This window comes from Leopardus geoffroyi, chromosome C2 (assembly GCF_018350155.1).
Source record: "Leopardus geoffroyi isolate Oge1 chromosome C2, O.geoffroyi_Oge1_pat1.0, whole genome shotgun sequence".
Classification (NCBI taxonomy): Eukaryota; Metazoa; Chordata; class Mammalia; order Carnivora; family Felidae; genus Leopardus; species Leopardus geoffroyi.
Window position 1 is genome coordinate 117,339,896 of NC_059333.1, and position 17,852 is coordinate 117,357,747.

Below are 17,852 nucleotides of genomic sequence, written 5' to 3' on the forward strand. Positions count from 1 at the left end.
AAGTAGATTGATAGAAGAAAATATGTCATATCCTAAGAGGAGGTGACATGACAAAGTAGAATAATCATAGGATGTGTTTTCAGATCTCTTGGGTTCGTGTTCAAGCACTGCCTTTACCAGCTGTGAATAGTAAGTCATTTCATCTTCCCGAGCTTCATAATCCAAATATATAAAATGATAATGCCCCTACCACCTAATTTACAGTGATCCCATGGTGACTGAATGAGAAGTGGATATGCAAGCATATTTTCAACCCACAAGCATAAAATTCTCTATTGATATTTCCTTGTACATGGCATGTTCTCAATATAATATGCACATATTGAATGAAAGACTTGATGTACTATGAAACCCTTCTAAATAAGGCAAAATAAACAGGATGAGCCCTCCCTACCGCCAAAAAGAAGAAGAGGGAGGAGAAGAGAGAGGAGGGGGAGGGGGTGGAGAAAAGTAACGGTGGATAGAGTAACCTCTTCAAAAAAAATATTCGGTTTATCTACTGAAGCCAACATTTCATATGCATTGAGGGTAGACTCTTCCCCTACACATACTGAAAATATATTCAATTTCCAGAACTCTCATCCTGATTTGGAAGTTGGTATCTTTCCTTTGTGGCACATCTCATTTTTATTTTTAGCTGAAAAGGGAAATTTGCACTCATTGACAAGAAAGATATTTTTCATTTGCTGCTTAAATGTCTACATTTAAGACATGGGTGTTTATTCAATATGTTTTTATAATGACATCTCTTAAAAAATGGAATAAATAACATTTGATTATGGCAAGTAATATAATGAATCCAACTACAAACTATGAAAACTGAATCACTGTACAATGCAAGTTAAATCATAATGAAATAATTTGGGTTTAATTTGAATGTAATAACCCATTACATCTTCACATCTTTTCTTTCTTTTAATATAGTGAGCTAATTACCTCCTTAAAACCTTTATATACAAACATGCATAAGAGCCAGAAAAGTATTCTGCTCTATGAACTCCAAAAACACTTCGGATAAAAATACATATTTCAGATAAATTCAGTAGATTGTTACTGAGAAATTATTTTTATGCACTTCACTGTCATGTTAGGGTGCAGTGCTTATTCCTTTTCAGATTTTCCAGTCACTTTTATGTCTTTTAATATCTTTTAATCTTAAGTTCTTCCCTTTTCCTGTTTATTTTTAATTCTTTTGGTTTGAAGAGTAAATAGCCTGCTTTAATGCTCTTAGCGTTTTCATTTACAACTTCAGTGTTCATTTATTTTTGACAGAGAGAGTGAGCAGGGAAAGGGCAGAGAGAGAGGTGGACAGAGGAACTGAACTGGTCTCTGTACTGACAGCAAAAAATCCTCATGTGGGGCTCTAACTCACGAACCCATGAACCACGAGATCGTGCCCTGAGCCGAAGTCGACACTTAGGCACCTGAGTCACCCAAGGTGCCCCTACAATTTTTTTTAAGTTTTTAAACTTATTTATTTATTTATTTTGAGAGAGAGAGAGAGAGAAAGAGAGAGAGAGAGAGAGACAGGGTGAGAGCAGGAGAGGGGCAGAGAGAGAGGGAGATGGAGGGTCCCAAGCAGGATCCACGCTGCGGGCACAGAGCCTAACGTGGGGCTTGAACTCAGGAACCATGAGATTATGACCTGAGCCAAAACCAAGAGGCAGAGGCTTAAACGACCGAGACACCTAGGTGCCCCTACAATCTTAAAGCACGGTTTATTCTCCAACTGCATTATCACAAGTTACCGTAGTGGTTGAGTTCTCCTTTCTGTAGATGAGGAAATTTTACTCTTTTTAACTGCTGCCTTTCCAACTTCTGAATTTTAGTTTATGTTAACTGGTATTTCGACCCAGAGTACCTTTTCCGCTGATAAGATTTTTTCCCAGACCTCCTTTATCATACAGTTCTGTTAGAATTCCCATGATAAATTTGACTTTTTTCAGCATTTCAACTTTTCTAATAAACAAGACATAACAATAACAGATACTGCCTACATACACTGGCAAGTATTTTTTAATTTTCCCCAGTGTTATCTGGTGAAAAAACTGGCCACTTATTTTGAATCATTAGTTTCTATCTTTTGGGTCATTTTTGATTTCCATTGTTTTATTCCAGATTTGTTGAACCTATCAGTACTATTTATAAAGGTCTTTGGAATTTATTTGTGGTAGTTTTTAGTAAAGTACACAGAAAAGATAGGAAAAGGAACGAATGACCGCTGGTGGCTTTGATGTCAACAAGAATTTAAATCACAGACTACCTTTTAAAAACATAATATATATTTAATCATGGAAGAGGTCAATTTCAGGGAAGTTGGTCAAGCAGTTTTTGTCCGATACAATCTCAGTAATTAAATGAAATCATAGATGTAAGAAATCCTCATCGGCAAATTGGCAAGGCTCACTAAACAAAATGTGCACTTGAGACCACTCAATGCAATTCTGGTTCCATGACCCTTGTCAGTACTGCTGCCACAATAATTCTTATGTTGAACCCAGATGCACATTCTACCAGTCTTACATAAGCAAAGACAACCACTTTCTTTTGGGCTTCCTTCTTGTCAGCTTTAATAAGGTGCTTCATCTTACTGACCATTATGGTGCTACCCCAAGAGCCAAAGATCTTTGATTATTATTGTTAGATTTATTTTAAAGAACATATTTTCCATTTTTAAGCACTTGCTTTTTATTTTGGAATTGCACATGCTTTGGAGTTACATCCTTTTATAACCCAAACTTCCCTTCCTCTTCCTTATCTCCATTTATCTCTGGTTTAACTGCCATGTGCTTTTCATTAACTGTTTTTATTGGGTAACATAAAAGGCATAGGTCCTGAACTCCTATATATGTAAGGTTGTTTTTCAATTAATTTTTCATGCGATCAAAAACTCAGATATATGGAATTTAGGGTCAAACCATTTTCTTCAGCAAGAAGTCTGTAGACATTGCCAAATCTTCTGGAGTTTGAGTTATCGAGTAGACATTTGAGGCAAATCCGATCAGTGATTGATTGATTGATTGATTGATTGATTGATTTTGCAAATTTTCTTTTATTCAGATGCCTATAGAATTTTGTTAAAAAAATATATTACATTCAAAAATTTAACCAGAGTGAGCCCAACGCTTCTTCAGGACTGTAGAGTTCATTCCAGAGCAGTGTAAGCTGTGGTGTTTATGTCACCTGTCTACGTTGCATTATAACTTTCTGTTTTCTAGTGCATCTGCCAACTAGACATTGTCTCTTTAGCCCCAGTGACAGCTTCATCTTCAACCCGTATCTTTAACATGCTGCACAGTACTTGGTACAATATAGCTTTCAAAAATTTTTGTTGAGGGAATGAGTAAGCAAGCAAACCTCCCTTAAACCTCCCTTCAAATTCCAGAATGCAACGAATTTTTTTTCCACTGAAGTTCAGGGCAAGCCCACAGATAAGCAGAAATGAGGATTAAAAGTCTGTATATTTTTTAAGAAACTTTGAGAAAAAACATTAAAATATTATGACAAATATGAAAACATGGTTCCTAATAATGCACCATCAACTATTAAGATTGAAATGCAGCTGTTTTATCTTTGTTGCATCTGTTGATTATTTCATAGATGTTTACTTTGTTATGTGGTTGGTGATTTTTGGTGGTATGATTATTTCCAGTGGGCACTGTCTTTCCTGGGAAAAGCCTGCTGTACAGATGTAAGCATACACAGGATTTTTAAGTTTGCCCCCGAGAGGGACAGAATTCACTTGCAAAACACTGAGGAGAAATTGAATCTCCTAGCTGCATGTGGGTAGGCTTGGATTTCCATTTCTCCCACGTGATTTTTTTCTACCAGAGCTGTAGATAGATGGAAGGCTTCCGTGATGTACTTCAGGATAAACAGCAGAGTATGCTTTTGGTTCCTAAGTGTATTTGGAGGCTTCATGCCTTTGAAGGCATGAGGGCTTCATCTTGTATCTTTACTTGAGCATCAAAACCCAGGATCTAACCTCATAAAGTTAAAACCTATGCTGGAAAACCCTAGGCCCACCCTGCCTTCAGTTCTGCATTGACCGTGTTCCTGCCTCATTCATAGCATCTGACAACTTTTTTTTTTTTTCAATTTTATTATTTGAGTTCAACCATATGATATTTAAAAGTTTTTATCTATACATCATTGGTATGTATTTGAAGCAGAAGTTCACTCTGCTTCTGACTTGACATGCATTCACCTTTTTATTTCCGGTGCCTTCTCAAATGTAAACCACAGTTGCTCAAATGTTTATGGAATTAATTATTGATAAGTGAATAAAGCAGATGTGAACACCTGAAGTACTGATGTTTGTTAAAAGGGTGGAGAATAAGCCACAAAATGGTTTCCCTTATAGGACCAGGAAAAAGAAAATAATAAAAAATAATAATGGGAAATACAGCAGTGTAAAAAAAAAAGCAGACAACAAAGCACTAAGGAATAACTTCTGTGATTTGCAAAATTTGGTCTGAGACTTGACTTCTATAGGGAAATAAAACAAAAGTCCTCATTATGACCCTAGGACCCTAAATTGCCATGTTGATACTTCACTTATTTTATTATATTAAGCTTCTGTTGCTCTTCACAAAATAAACACTATAAAAATTCTGCCAAAAATGAAAGAATATGTCATTGAAAATAAATAGTGAAAATGCCATCTAATGCAAATTTCTGGTAGCAAATTCCTCTCCATGACACCCCCAGCTTGACAAATTTGGATCATACTGTGGATGTATAATTTTTTTTGGCAATAATGCCAGTTTTCTCCCAAACAGAAACTATGTGTTCACCGCTTTCCAGATGTACAACTCCCTCTGGTTAATTCTTACAAAAATGGCTTTCATTGTTCAAAAAAAAAACAAAAAACAAAAAAAAACAACAATTTGAACAAGTTTCTTTGTGTCTTTATTGTTTCATTTGATAAAAGCCAGTTTATCTACCCAGCACATACATTGCCTTCTCAAAGTACCTTGTGGCAGCCTAGCTTTTTTTTTTTTTTTTAATCTGCATTTGCTAAATTTAGTATGAACGGTAGGATAATCCTTGCTAGGAAAGTGGATTATAAAGATAAAAGAAAGAAGCATTAAGTTCTTTCCCCAACCAGTTCCAAATGTGCCTTTATGCCTATAATATCCCATAAACACCAGGGCAATTGCACCAGCTGCTCTTGACTCTCGGAGGGCATGATATTTCCTCTCATTCTGGCACCAGCCACCACCCCAAAGGAAAGAAACTCTCACAAGCCAGAAGTAGACAGGCGGCACTTTCACCAGGACTATAGATAAACACTAGGACCTGATAGCTCTCTGCTGACAGTCAATTCCTATAAAAATAAAAAAGTAAAGTATAAAAAGACACTCAATCCAGACATAAAAACAGGTTTTTGGATATTTTTGCATTATATCCTTCTGATATTTTATTAGGACGATATCCAGAACTCTTGGCAATGATGCATTAAATGGGAGTGAGGTGAAAAAAAGAGAGGGGTTTAACTCGCCGATTAATACATGGTTTGCTCACTTCCATTAGCAGAAGCACTTTCTTTTGCATTACTGTATTTTTGTATATTTGGCTTATGTTAAAGCAAGAAACACCATTCAAATACCATAGAGCGTGAGGTATACATCATGCTTCACTTCATGGTTTTATTTCATGCTATCAAATGGTGAGACTAGACACTTTCTTACTCTTAAAACGCACATAAAACAAAACCACACCCTCAAAAAGCACTGAGAAGTGCTGTCCCTAAGCATCATTATCTCAACATTCTTGAACACTGGCCACAAATTACTGTGTTACTGATATTGAAAATAAATAAATTAATTAAATAACAACAAAAGGAAAAAAAAAGAGTGCATCATCCCAAGCTTGACCAACTAATAATGATTGTCCAAAGGGGTGTCCGTATATTGTGGCAATTCTTTTACATGTATTCACCTCAACTCTTCACTAAATTCCCATCATACCCCCACCTTGTCCTGGCTCTATACTGGAGAGAGGCAGAAAAATCACAACCCACTGAATCCTCATTCAATATGATGAGTGCATATAAGGGTACCTATCTACCTCTTTAGAACAGGTAGATAAAGCTTCAGCAAATTTTTCAGAAGAAAACCTAGATTTCAGTCTTATCCCTGACACTGCTGAGATTTGATGCTGGTTATTTAATTTTTTAAAACCTCTGTTTTTTCATCTGTAAAATGGAAATGCTGTAAAAATACCCTACACCATTTCTTCCTCAGTGCTTTTTGCCACCGCAGGGTGAAATATAGTGCACGAGAACCTTTTTGAGACTGTTTATAATCGTCCCTGTTTGGGGGAGGTTTACATTCGGTATATACAGCTGACAGCGAGAACTTCCTATGTGCCAGATACTGTTCTAAGTGATTTAATATTTAACTCACTCAGTGCTCACAACAACCATAGGGAGGATTATTGTCCCTATTTGACAGATCGGTAAACTGAGACCCTAAGAGAATAAGTGACTCATAGATGTTGTTAATCTTTACACTCTACCAAAGCTTTATGGATGCCACTGACTGAACTGGTACCACGCTTACGCCATGACACAAGTAACTGGAGTCTAAAGTGGTTTAGCTATACTATTGTGCGACATTTTTGAGTCCTCAAAAACAATACCAGCCAATATGAAGGTAAGGTTGGAATCGATACACCAAGTATCTGAATTGTCTACATGGAAACAATGGAGTCCAGGCATGGAAGGACAAAGGTTAATGACAGTGACCTGCTTTTGAATGGCCCATAACTGCGTAAGATTAGACTTTTATGTCATAATCAGTTTGTTGGTGTTATGACCACAGTCTATGGAGGCCACAGCAGAAAAAAAAAGGGTGGTGGGGAGAATTTGGGAAATCCTACCACACCACACTCTACTGGTAGGAGATGAAAATGTTACCAACCAAAATTGCCTGAGCAGGGGAAGGCTGAGAACAGGAAGAAATAGGTATTATTAAATTGTTCATATAATCTGGAAGGCAGCCTCAAAGAATGCATTAGAGTCATTCTACACATATCGTACTGTTTGACAAGAACAGCAAGTCCTTAGGGGGTGATCATAAGTAGTAATGGCAATAACAGCACTTTTATGGGGAAGGCAGAAATGTGGATGCATTCATGGGTGTATTATGGGGAATATGGTCCACCTTTTAGCTATTTTCTCTCTTTTTCTTAGAGACTATTGTTACTTCCAACTTAACAATCACCTAATTGCTCAACATTAGTTCCCAGCGTTCATGTCAGTTTCCAAAGAAATGGATGATTTTCTTTTTTGGCCGTAGATATGGCATCTTTTATCCATTGCTTAATAACACAGATTAGTGGCTTAAAAAACAACTTCGTCTCACAGTTTCTGTGGGTCAGGCATCTGGGGACACTTAGCTAGGTACCTCTGACTCTGGGCATCTTGAAAGATGTTGTCCAGGACCTCAGTCATCTCAGGGTTCAACCGAGGAAGGATCTACTTCCAAGCTCACTCCCATGGTTGTTGGCTGGATATACTTCTTTTGCAGACTGCTGGGCCACGAGCCTCAGTTCCTCACTGGCTATTGGCTAGAGGCTGCCCTCAATTTGTTGCCACATCACCTCTTCATATCACAGCTCAAACATGATAGCTTTCTGGGAAACCATTGGACACGAGTGTCTTCTAGATTTGGGCCTTCGCTTGTGACATTTAGAGGCCAGGTAGTTTCAGGTATTGGTAAACTAAGAGTTTAAGATAAAAACAGTGGAAGGCGATAGCTAACCTCAAGTGTCCAACGTCTTTGGGAACCAGAAGTTCCAGGAGCTGAGAGTCCACACACCTGGTGCATCTTTCACATGAATGCTGAAGTCATTATAATCGCTGACAGGAGTTGGAGTGCACAGAAAATTCTGAGAATCAAAGGGAAGGCATCACAAATGTAAGACAGGGTGACAACATGACACGGGAAGCAAGGAAAATCCCTGATCGCACTGGGGACATAGATTCTGGGAGTGTGAGACATTAAGCTGCCTCTGATTGGGTGAATTGTAAGACAAGTGGTGACCTCTAGGGAGGCCCAGGTTATTTCAGTCCAGGAGGTGGAAGGCCATGTTCATTGCAGTTATTGTGGATCTAGAAGAGTATCTTTATCATAAAGTGTTAAGTCCAGAGTTGCCCAAAGAAGTGGTCAACATAATAAACAAGAGCTATAGTAAATGTCCACCCCCCCCCCCCCGAGTGCTTCACTTGCCCCGTTACCTCCTATACTTCTTAGTTATTCTCTATGTAAAAGACTGGGAGGTGAATTTTTTAACAACGAGAAGCTTAAAAAATTATTTAAAAAATGGGTAGATAATTTATAAACAGAGAAAAATCACAGTTCAGAGCATGTACTCATTTCCTAGAGCTGCTGTAAAAATTTTTTCTACAGCTGGATGCTTTAAAACAAGAGAAATGTATTCTCTCACAGTTCTGGAAGCTAGAAATCTGAAAGCAAGATATTTCCAGGTCTCTGCTCTCACGAAAAGTTCTAGAGAAAAAATCTTCCGTGCCTCTCCCTAGCTTCTGGTGGCTGCTGGCAATGATTGGCATTCCCGGCTTATAGCTGCATAGCTTCAATATCTACCTCTGCTTTCACATGTTCTCTTCCCTTTGTGTGTATCTTTGTGTCTCCAAATCTTCCTTTCCTTATAAAGTTTCCCGTCGTTTGACTTAGAGCCCAGTCTGACCTTACCTTAACTTGATGATATCTTCAAGACCCTATTTCCAAATCAGGTCACATTCATAGGTACCAGGGGTTAGGACATTGTCTTTTGAGGGAACATAATTCAACCGACTACAGATAATTATCAGATAATTCTTGGACTTTCAACACTAATTTTCACAAGCCATATCATCCACTAAGAGATGACCCAATGAACCTTAGGGTATTTCTTATTCAGTTAAACTACAGTCTCATGGCCCTAGAGCAGAAACTGAAAAGAAGTTATTTCCTCAACCCCAATTAAGTGAGTTCTTTTTCGTTAAGTTGCTCAGTCTTTAATTGCGATATCTTCCCTTTTCAGAAAGTGTTGTACAAATAATGACTAAATGCATATGAACGAATTTAGATTAGACATAGCCTTAGCCTTGGTGATGTTTTTGTGGTGCTTTGCTCTTCACACTTCCAGGGTTGAAAATACTGTAGAGAGCTGAGCAATTGAGGAAAACGGAGGGAAGAGGGGCAATACATCAGAGCTGTTTTCCCACTTCAAGTGACTTGACTCTAAGCTTTCCCACCAGTTCAGGGTTCTCTGGGGTGGAATGCTTAACATCCAAACAACGTGCAAATGCATACCGTGAAACAATATGCAGACTCCTTCCCATAAACACCACTGGGGAGAAAGAAAAAGGTGTTTTTTTTCCATGTTGTCAAATGACTTTGGTCACAAAGGAAGTGTGAAAGCAAAGAGATTTCTCCCCCCCCCCCCCCCGGCCTTATCACTGCAAATATGTGCTGTCATGTGGACCGGCTCTCAGGTCTATACAATATAAAACCTCTGAATAGAGATGCTATATGCAAATGTACAAAGGGTGAGGTGCATTTAAAGTTTTTTACATGGTCAACTGAAATACATATCAGTTTTTTTTTTTTTAAGGAAGCTACCATCTTTTATCCTTTTTTAAACCATTGGTGAACAATAATTCCTGAGGAATTGCGAATGTGGAGTTAGTTCACTTGTTTTGCAAAAAAAAAATAATGAAGACCAAATTTTATACATACATACACATAATTTTTTTAAGAGAGAGAGAAAGGGAGAGCGCAAACAGGGGAGAGGGGCAGGGGAGAGAAGAAAGAATTTCAAGCAAGCTCCTCTCCGAGCACAGAGTCCAACACAAGGCTTGATCCCACGACCCTGAGATCATGACCTGAGCTGAAATCAAGAGTCAGACACTCAATCAACTCAAGCCACCCTGGCCCCCCCAAATGTTTTCATCTTTAACTGTCTTTGTTCTCTCTGATGACAACATTTTCCTTTTTTATTATTGACTTATTTTTCTTTTTGAAATTTTGACATTAGTTTCAATGTCATGAGGTTATCTTTAGACATAATTTGTGAGTGCATGATGTGATTCCGATTGTATTTTCTTCACCTCATTTTCATCACCATAGACTTTCACCAGATCCCATTTAACTCACAAACACATCCCATGTAGTCATGTTCTCACAAGTGGTCTTTGCCTGACTTCTCTTCTCTTTAGTCCATTTTGTCAGCCAGCATTATCGCAAACTATGAAAGCAAGTCATATTGAACTTTCAGTGTACCATTTCTCAACTGACTCTCTTCTTCCAATATACAAAACACAATTTCCCATTGGCTTTAAAACCTACCACTAGTAACTCAACACTCCCCCTGGGTGAATTATTTTTGGTGTATGCCTGTTGATCTGCAAGCACAGTTATTTATTCCTCAACATTCCTGTCTGGAACACTTTTCTCAATCTCTGAACCTAATAATCAAAGCCCTTTCCACATCATTCTTCTGTATACAACTTTGGCCTATGCTATCCCAGCTTCAGTTTTTTTTTTTTTTTTTTTTTTTTACCTGTAAAATGAATGGTTGGAATAATTATTATAATCCATGAATTTAAGAGTGCCTGGGTGGCTCAGTTGGTTAAATGTTGGATTCTTGATTTTGGCTCAGGTCATGATCTCACAGTTCATGAGATCAAGATTGCTCTTGCTCTCTCTCAAAATAAATAAACTAGCTTCTAAAAAAATCCATGAATTTATGTCTTTTGTAGTTATTTATTTATTTATTTATTTATTTATTTATTTATTTATTTATTTTGAGAGAGAGAGACTGAGAGTGCAAGCAGGGGAGAGGGGCAAAGGGGTAGAAGGAGAGAGAAAGAGAGAGAGAGAGAGAGAGAGATCTCAAGCAGACTCCACACTAGCTGGGAGTTGGACTGGGGCTTGATGTTACGACCCTGTGATCATGACCTGAGCCAAAATCGAGTCCTACGCTCAACCAGTTGAGCCACCCAAGTGCCCCAATCTTGTATAGTCTTTTAAACCCGGCACAAGCTCTATTGGCTAAGTACTATTTTAAATTAATCTTCTGAAAGCTCAGTAAGAAATTCTATTTGATATAAGAATATACTGCTTCATCTCATAATTTACACTCTACCCCAAATCTCATAAGTAGAAAAGAATGTAAAAATAAATGTAATAAACAAAAATATAGGCTTTACCAAAAACAGATGTTTTGAGAGCTTTTGCTTCGACTCTGAGCTCCACTGCTGCTGGCATATTGCTAAGAGTAAACTATTCAGTTGAAATTTCAAGTGAAGTGGTGCCTGGATGGCTCAGTCAGTTAAGTGTCCAACTCTTGATTTCAGCTCAGGTCATGATCTCAAGATTCATGAGTTCAAGCCCCGTGTTGGGATTGACAGCACAGAGCTCCGTGTTGGGATTGACAGCACAGCACAGAGTGGCTGGGATTCTCTCTCTCTCTCTCTCTCTCTCTGCCCCTCCCCTGCTCATGCTGTCTCTGTCTCTGTCTCTGTCTCTCTCTCTCTCAAAATAAATAAATAAACTTAAAAAATTAAATTTCAAGTTAAAACAAGTGGTTTTTGTTAGTGTAATTGATGAGTGATGAGCTATTTTATTCTTAAAGAGTCAAGTGGAAAATAATCATCTGATTAGACAGAAACTTGACAAGAATGTTGATGGTACACTGTAATGTGTAAAATAAAATCTACACAATCATTTTTTCTTTCCCATTTATTGCTATGTAAAAAAGAGAAATCAGAAGACTTTAGAACAGAGATGATAAGATGAAAGGTCCTGATCTTTTGGTTGATGACATGTGTAATGTGAAAAATATAATAAATAAATAAAAATACAATGAAGACAATCCGTTATTAGCATAATGGCTTAAATAAATTTTTAAAGTCTGTATGCATGATGCAAAGATCTTTTCGGCAGCTAAACTAAATGTGATATTTTTACTTCAAGGTAACTTAAAACTAGAAAGCCAGTTTCAAGATGATTTAGTATAGTGTTAGTATAGGATTAAGGGAAATAAATACCCAAGTTACATCTGGGGATATGAAGTACATCTGATTAAAGCTAGTAACAACGAAATAGGAAAAATATTCAATTCTACATATTTACTAAAAAAGAGACAGATGTTTCTATATAGAATTATTTCCTTAATTGCAGCATTGGGTAAGTTCAATTGTTTAAAATATTAACTTTTAAGTAATAAAGAATGTGTGATTTATCAGTTTGCATCTCAGAAACATCTCTAATTCTTAAATTTTACTATTTAGGTAGGGTGATGGTGACCATCCAAGATATTAAACTTAAATTCATTCATTCTATCAATTATATTTATTCAAGAAAAGTTTATTGTTTGCCTATATGTTGTCAGAATTGAAATGTTGAAGGATGAAGAAATAAATATTTATTACCTATTAATGTACATGGCATTTTGCTAGCTATTATGGTGAGAGCTTACAATTCTCTAGATCCATGGTGTTATGGGCTGAGCTGTATCCTCCACAAATTCATATGTTGAAAACCTAACCTCTACTACCTCAGAGTAAGACTGTATTTGGAGACAAGACCATTCAAAAGGTGGCTAAGTAATGAGGCTTCTGGGTGGGTCCTACTCTAATCTGCCTCGTGTCCTTACGAGAAGAGGAAATTTGGCCACATGATGGGACACCATGTGCACAGAGAAAAGACTATTTGAAGACACAGCAAGAAGCCAACCATTCATTTATAAGCCAAGGACAGAGACCTCAGAAGAAACCAAAACTGCTACCACCTTGACCTTGGGCTTCTTGACTCCAGGACTGTGAGAAAATAAATTTCTGTTGTTTAAGCCTCCCTCTGTGATATTTTGCCATGACATCCCTACAAGACTAACACACATGGGTAAAAGCCTGAAGCAACTCCTGTGAGTTGCTTCAGAAGCCTTTCCATTTATAACACTGCATTGTCAAGGTTCAGCCTGAAGGAATGATTGCACCAAAAGATATCTGCTCAGTGACTCCTGTTTCAGCTCTTCTGGTGACTCGCTGTTCTATTATAAAGATATGCTGCCAGAAAAGGTCTGCCCACCCTGGCTTACTTCTGCTCTGTATTTCTGGACACCAGTTCTGTTTCTACCCACTTGATTCTCCTGGCACTACCTAGGGTCTCCCTGGGCAGCCAAACTTCAGTAGACCTCACTACTAAAACTTAATCTTGGGGGCGCCTGGGTGGCGCAGTCGGTTAAGCGTCCGACTTCAGCCAGGTCACGATCTCGCGGTCCGGGAGTTCAAGCCCCGCGTCAGGCTCTGGGCTGATGGCTCAGAGCCTGGAGCCTGTTTCCGATTCTGTGTCTCCCTCTCTCTCTGCCCCTCCCCCGTTCATGCTCTGTCTCTCTCTGTCCCCAAAATAAATAAACATTGAAAAAAAAATTAAAAAAAAAAAAAAAAAAAACAAAAAAAACAAAACTTAATCTTGCTGAACTTCAAATGGTGCCAATGAACTACCTACCCCACCAGCTTCTCTGTGCTTCCCAGAGCCATCACTGGGGTGAGGTGACCCTACACTGGCATGGCCCCAGGCATGAGTGCGTCCTGGGCCTTTGCACCTTTGGCATTTCACTCTCCTCATCAGAATTCCAGCACTGCTGGTACCACACATTTCCCGAGCATTCCTTAGTCCAAGTGCTTGACATTCTCTCAGGACATATACGGTGTCGTTAATCCTTGAGAATAAGTGCTAAATGAATGATATAAGTGAATTCTTCAGGAGCTGAGGGAAAATTTGCTCTACCCTCAGGCTATAAACATAGCTTCATAACATGAGGAGCCCGAAGGATAGAATTTTACCAGTGTCTAGAAGGTAGAATCTTCAAAACCAACCATAGGAGGAGACGGATTATAAGTACCACAGTAACTGATTCAAAAACCTCAGAGAAAACCTGGGCTGCAAGTAGCCTGTCACTGACCAGCTGTGTAGCACGGAGCAAATTACAGCCTCTCTGAACCTCTATTTCCTCATGGGTTTATTTAGATGATTAGAAACAACCCATGTAAAATGACTTACTTTGTGCCAGGCAAATGGCCTGGACTCATTAAATGGTTCTACACTTATTATCATTGTTTCTTGATTAATGCAAATCCAACCGCCATCATCTCAGCAGGCCTCATTTTAGCACTCACATGACAGACATCAGAAATCAAAATTGACCTTAGCAATGATTTAGTCCAGTCTCCTCATTTTTCAGGGAAAATTAACGCCCAGAGAAATTAAATGACTAGCCCCAGGTTACAGAGCCAGTTGGTGGCAGTGACAGTGACAGCCACAGAACATATGATTGCTTACTCAGGTTCAGAATACTTCTCATTTCAGAGGATTTCTTTAACAGTAGTGCACATATCTTAGCAAACATGCATTTTTACATGTACACTAATTACATATTGTCAGTGAACTGAAATAAACGGAATAATTATTAAATCTAGGCGCTGGGTAGTGCGGCACATTTATACTCAGGACCACCCAACGTACAAAGTAATTGAGGGTTCTTGACTGTCTAATCTCCATCACAAGCCCCGACCCTGCCAGACAGGGACAGAGTTCATGGTCGAAATTTTAACTTGGCTAATTAATAGTATCTCGGACTCTGGATTAAATGTTTTTTTTTTTTTTTTTTTTTTTCAGGAAAGTGCTTTCTGCTCCAGACTGCCACTTGCAAGTCTCCAAATGGCAAATGGGAATGTGGAGAGGGGACACAAGGGGGCATCCTGCCTTTGCAGAAGGGGAGATGACACCTGGGGCTCCTGGGGTGACCTCTGGGCCCTCTGGCCGGTCCATCCTCAGGATCCTTGTACTGTGTTCTGAGGTAAAGCATAAACCTGTGACTTGTTCTCTTAGACGCTTCAGGTCTCGATGGTCCTCTCCTCTTATTTTCAAAACCACCTCTCATGTGGTGCCTGATTAGACCATTTGTGCTGTGGCTTTGCACCATGATCACCCGTCTCTTGCAAGGGTAGTCCCAGGTAGACCTCCTAGCTCTGGTCTCAGTTACCTTCCAACTTCTCCATGGGGCTTGTGGGCACTTCTGAGTCCCATCCATGCCCCACAAAACAAGGGCATCTCTGTGCATTTTTTTTTCAGAAACGCTCTCTGCTTAATTCTGCCATTTTCTCAGATACTCTGTCTGCTTAATGCTGCCATATCTTCATTTTTTTCTGTGCCATGTCTGACCCACGTTGCTATAAATACCACAGTGTAGAGGTTGTCTTTTGAGAGTTCAAAATAGAAGTGGGCAAAACCCCTTCTGATTTGTCTTTCCCCTCAATTAACTCCACACCTCTGACTGGGATTTCACAATAGCTAGTGAAAGCTCTGACCCTTTTGTCACAATCTGCTTTTTTCTCCACCTTGGTGTCTGTCTTTCTTCCCAGACTTCATTGGATCATAAGGAACTCTCATGACCCTTTCTCTTCAGTCTACTTCAAACTCTTCTTCTGACATAATTTCCTGTGCCTTCTCCACACTTTGGATATTAAATACCTATGTTTTGAGTCAGATAGGCTAAGATATCAATACTAGAGTTTCTGAAATCTAGGAACTAGTATTTAATTGGGACAAATAATATTAATGTCTGTGTCAAAAATTGCTTAAAACTCTTCAAAGATTTTTCTTTTCGCTGGGAATAAAATACAAACTTGCTACCATAACTTATAGGGCCTAGTATCACCTGCCCCCCTCCACCTTCCAACCTCATTTCATTCTTCTCCTTGGCCATTCACCCCAAGGAAGCCAATGCCCCATTCAGAATCTTTTTTTCTCATTCTCTTTTCTGGAGCTTTGCAGTCCCAGCTTCTTCTTATCTTTTAGGTCTCAGCTTAAAAATCACCTCTCCAGGGGCACTTGGGTTGCTCAGTTGGTTAAACATCTGACTCGATTTCAGCTCAGGACATGATCTCACAGTTTGTGAGTTCGAGCCCTACATCAGGCTCTGCAATGACAGCTCAGGGCCTGCTTGGGATTCTCTGTCTCCCTCTCTCTCTGCTTCTCTTTCTCTAAAATAAATAAACATGAAAAAAAAAAACTCTCCAAAAAGGAATTCTCTGAGCTTCTTATTGAAAAATTTTGGAAATTAGTACTCATTGCCTCCAGCCATTTGTTTCTAAAACCTTGGTTATATCCCTCATGGTGCTTAAGACAATTTGAAACTATTTTTCTCATTAGTATGTTTGTTCATGCTTTCTCAATAGAACAGAAAATGCATGGTACCTGAGACTGTGCACTTACCTTGTTCACCATTTTTATCCCTAGAACTAAATAGTGTTTGGAGGATAGCAGACACTCCATATGGAAGGAATTAATGAATTAATGAATATATATTGATATGCTAGGAGTCTTCATAAAGCTGACATTTTCTTATGTACCTAGATTATTTATACTTTTGAGAATATTATAAGTTCTATAATACAGAACTATGGCACATAAAAACTCAAAATCCTGTGATGTTTTTACCTAAGGGTATAGTTTTCCAAAAAGACTAAATGACATGTATTAAAAAAAAGGAGAAACCTTAGAATGTGACTATATTTCAGACTAACATCTTATTTTCTTTCTAATGACTTTATCCATTTTATTGCTACTTAGTTTGCAATACTTCTGTTCTCCGTTGCACATTCTTTTATATAAAACATCTGTTATCTCTGTCGCACAAACTTGAACATCCTCTTAACAAATGACAGTTATAGCTGACCCTTGAACAACAGGGATCTGAACTGTGCAGGTGCACTTACATGCAGATCTTTTACAATGAATACAGCACAGTATTGTAAATGTATTTTCTCTTCCTTATAAATTTCTTAATAACATTTTCTTTTCTCTAGTTTACTTGATTGTATAATATAGCATATATAATACATATAACATACAAAGTATGTTCATCAATTGTTTGTTATTGGCAAAGCCTCTCATGAACAGGAGGCCATTATTAGTTAAGCTATTGACTTTGGGGAAGTCCAGAGTTATGCATGGACTTTGACCATGTGAGGGTTGATACCCCTCACCTCTACATTGTTCAAGGGTCAACTATTATCAGATGTCTGCTTTTCATGTAAACACCAGCAGATACACATTTATGGAAATATTACTAAAAGTTAAATTTACACTAAAAGTATAAATTATTCTAATTTTTATTAATAATTATTATTATACCAACATTATAATAATTATTATACTAAAATTATAATAATTAGTATGATAATATACTATATTAATATTATACTAAAAGTATATTAATATTATACTAAAAGTATATATTACTCTATCTGGGGATATTGAGGCTGTAATAAAGGGTAATTGTCACCTGATACTGTTGGTACCTTGTAATGAAGCACATCAAAGCAGTTTTTTTCAGCTAAAGCTGATAGAAAAATGGCAGAGCAATGGCCGTTTCTTCATTATTTCCTTTCCCCTTTTCTTCTTCTAGGACAAAATGGAAAACATGTTATTAAAATACCAATTATATTACTCAACTGGAATATACATAAAGATAAACTTACAAGGAACAAGATTTAATAGAATTTTGTAACTAGGCTTGCATTGTAATTTTCATTTAATTGTCCGTTATTCAGAATTAAACCTCTGTTTTTCTGCTATAGCTCAATTACCTACTTAGAAAGTCATTTTATTGTATGGCAGAAATTATTCATTTCTATATATTCTTTCTTTTAATTAACCATTGCTTCATGTGGGTTCTAGATTTATAGTTTGAATCTTGAAACAATAGATTTTACGTGTTTGGGGTTGGATTGGAGGTTAACGATTTTAATAGTTCAGTTATAATTTAGCTTCCTC

The 17,852-nt window shown here is 37.9% G+C and overlaps 1 long non-coding RNA gene across 1 annotated transcript in view; it reads right to left on the reverse strand.

The window, feature by feature from the left end:
* The window catches only part of LOC123611439, a 233,729-nt gene extending 216,253 nt beyond the window's left edge, over positions 1-17,476 (reverse strand). The window contains exon 1 of the long non-coding RNA XR_006718670.1: positions 17,378-17,476. This is a non-coding gene — a long non-coding RNA (uncharacterized LOC123611439). The remainder of the gene's footprint in view (positions 1-17,377) is intronic.
* Between the last annotated feature and the right edge of the window lie 376 nt (positions 17,477-17,852).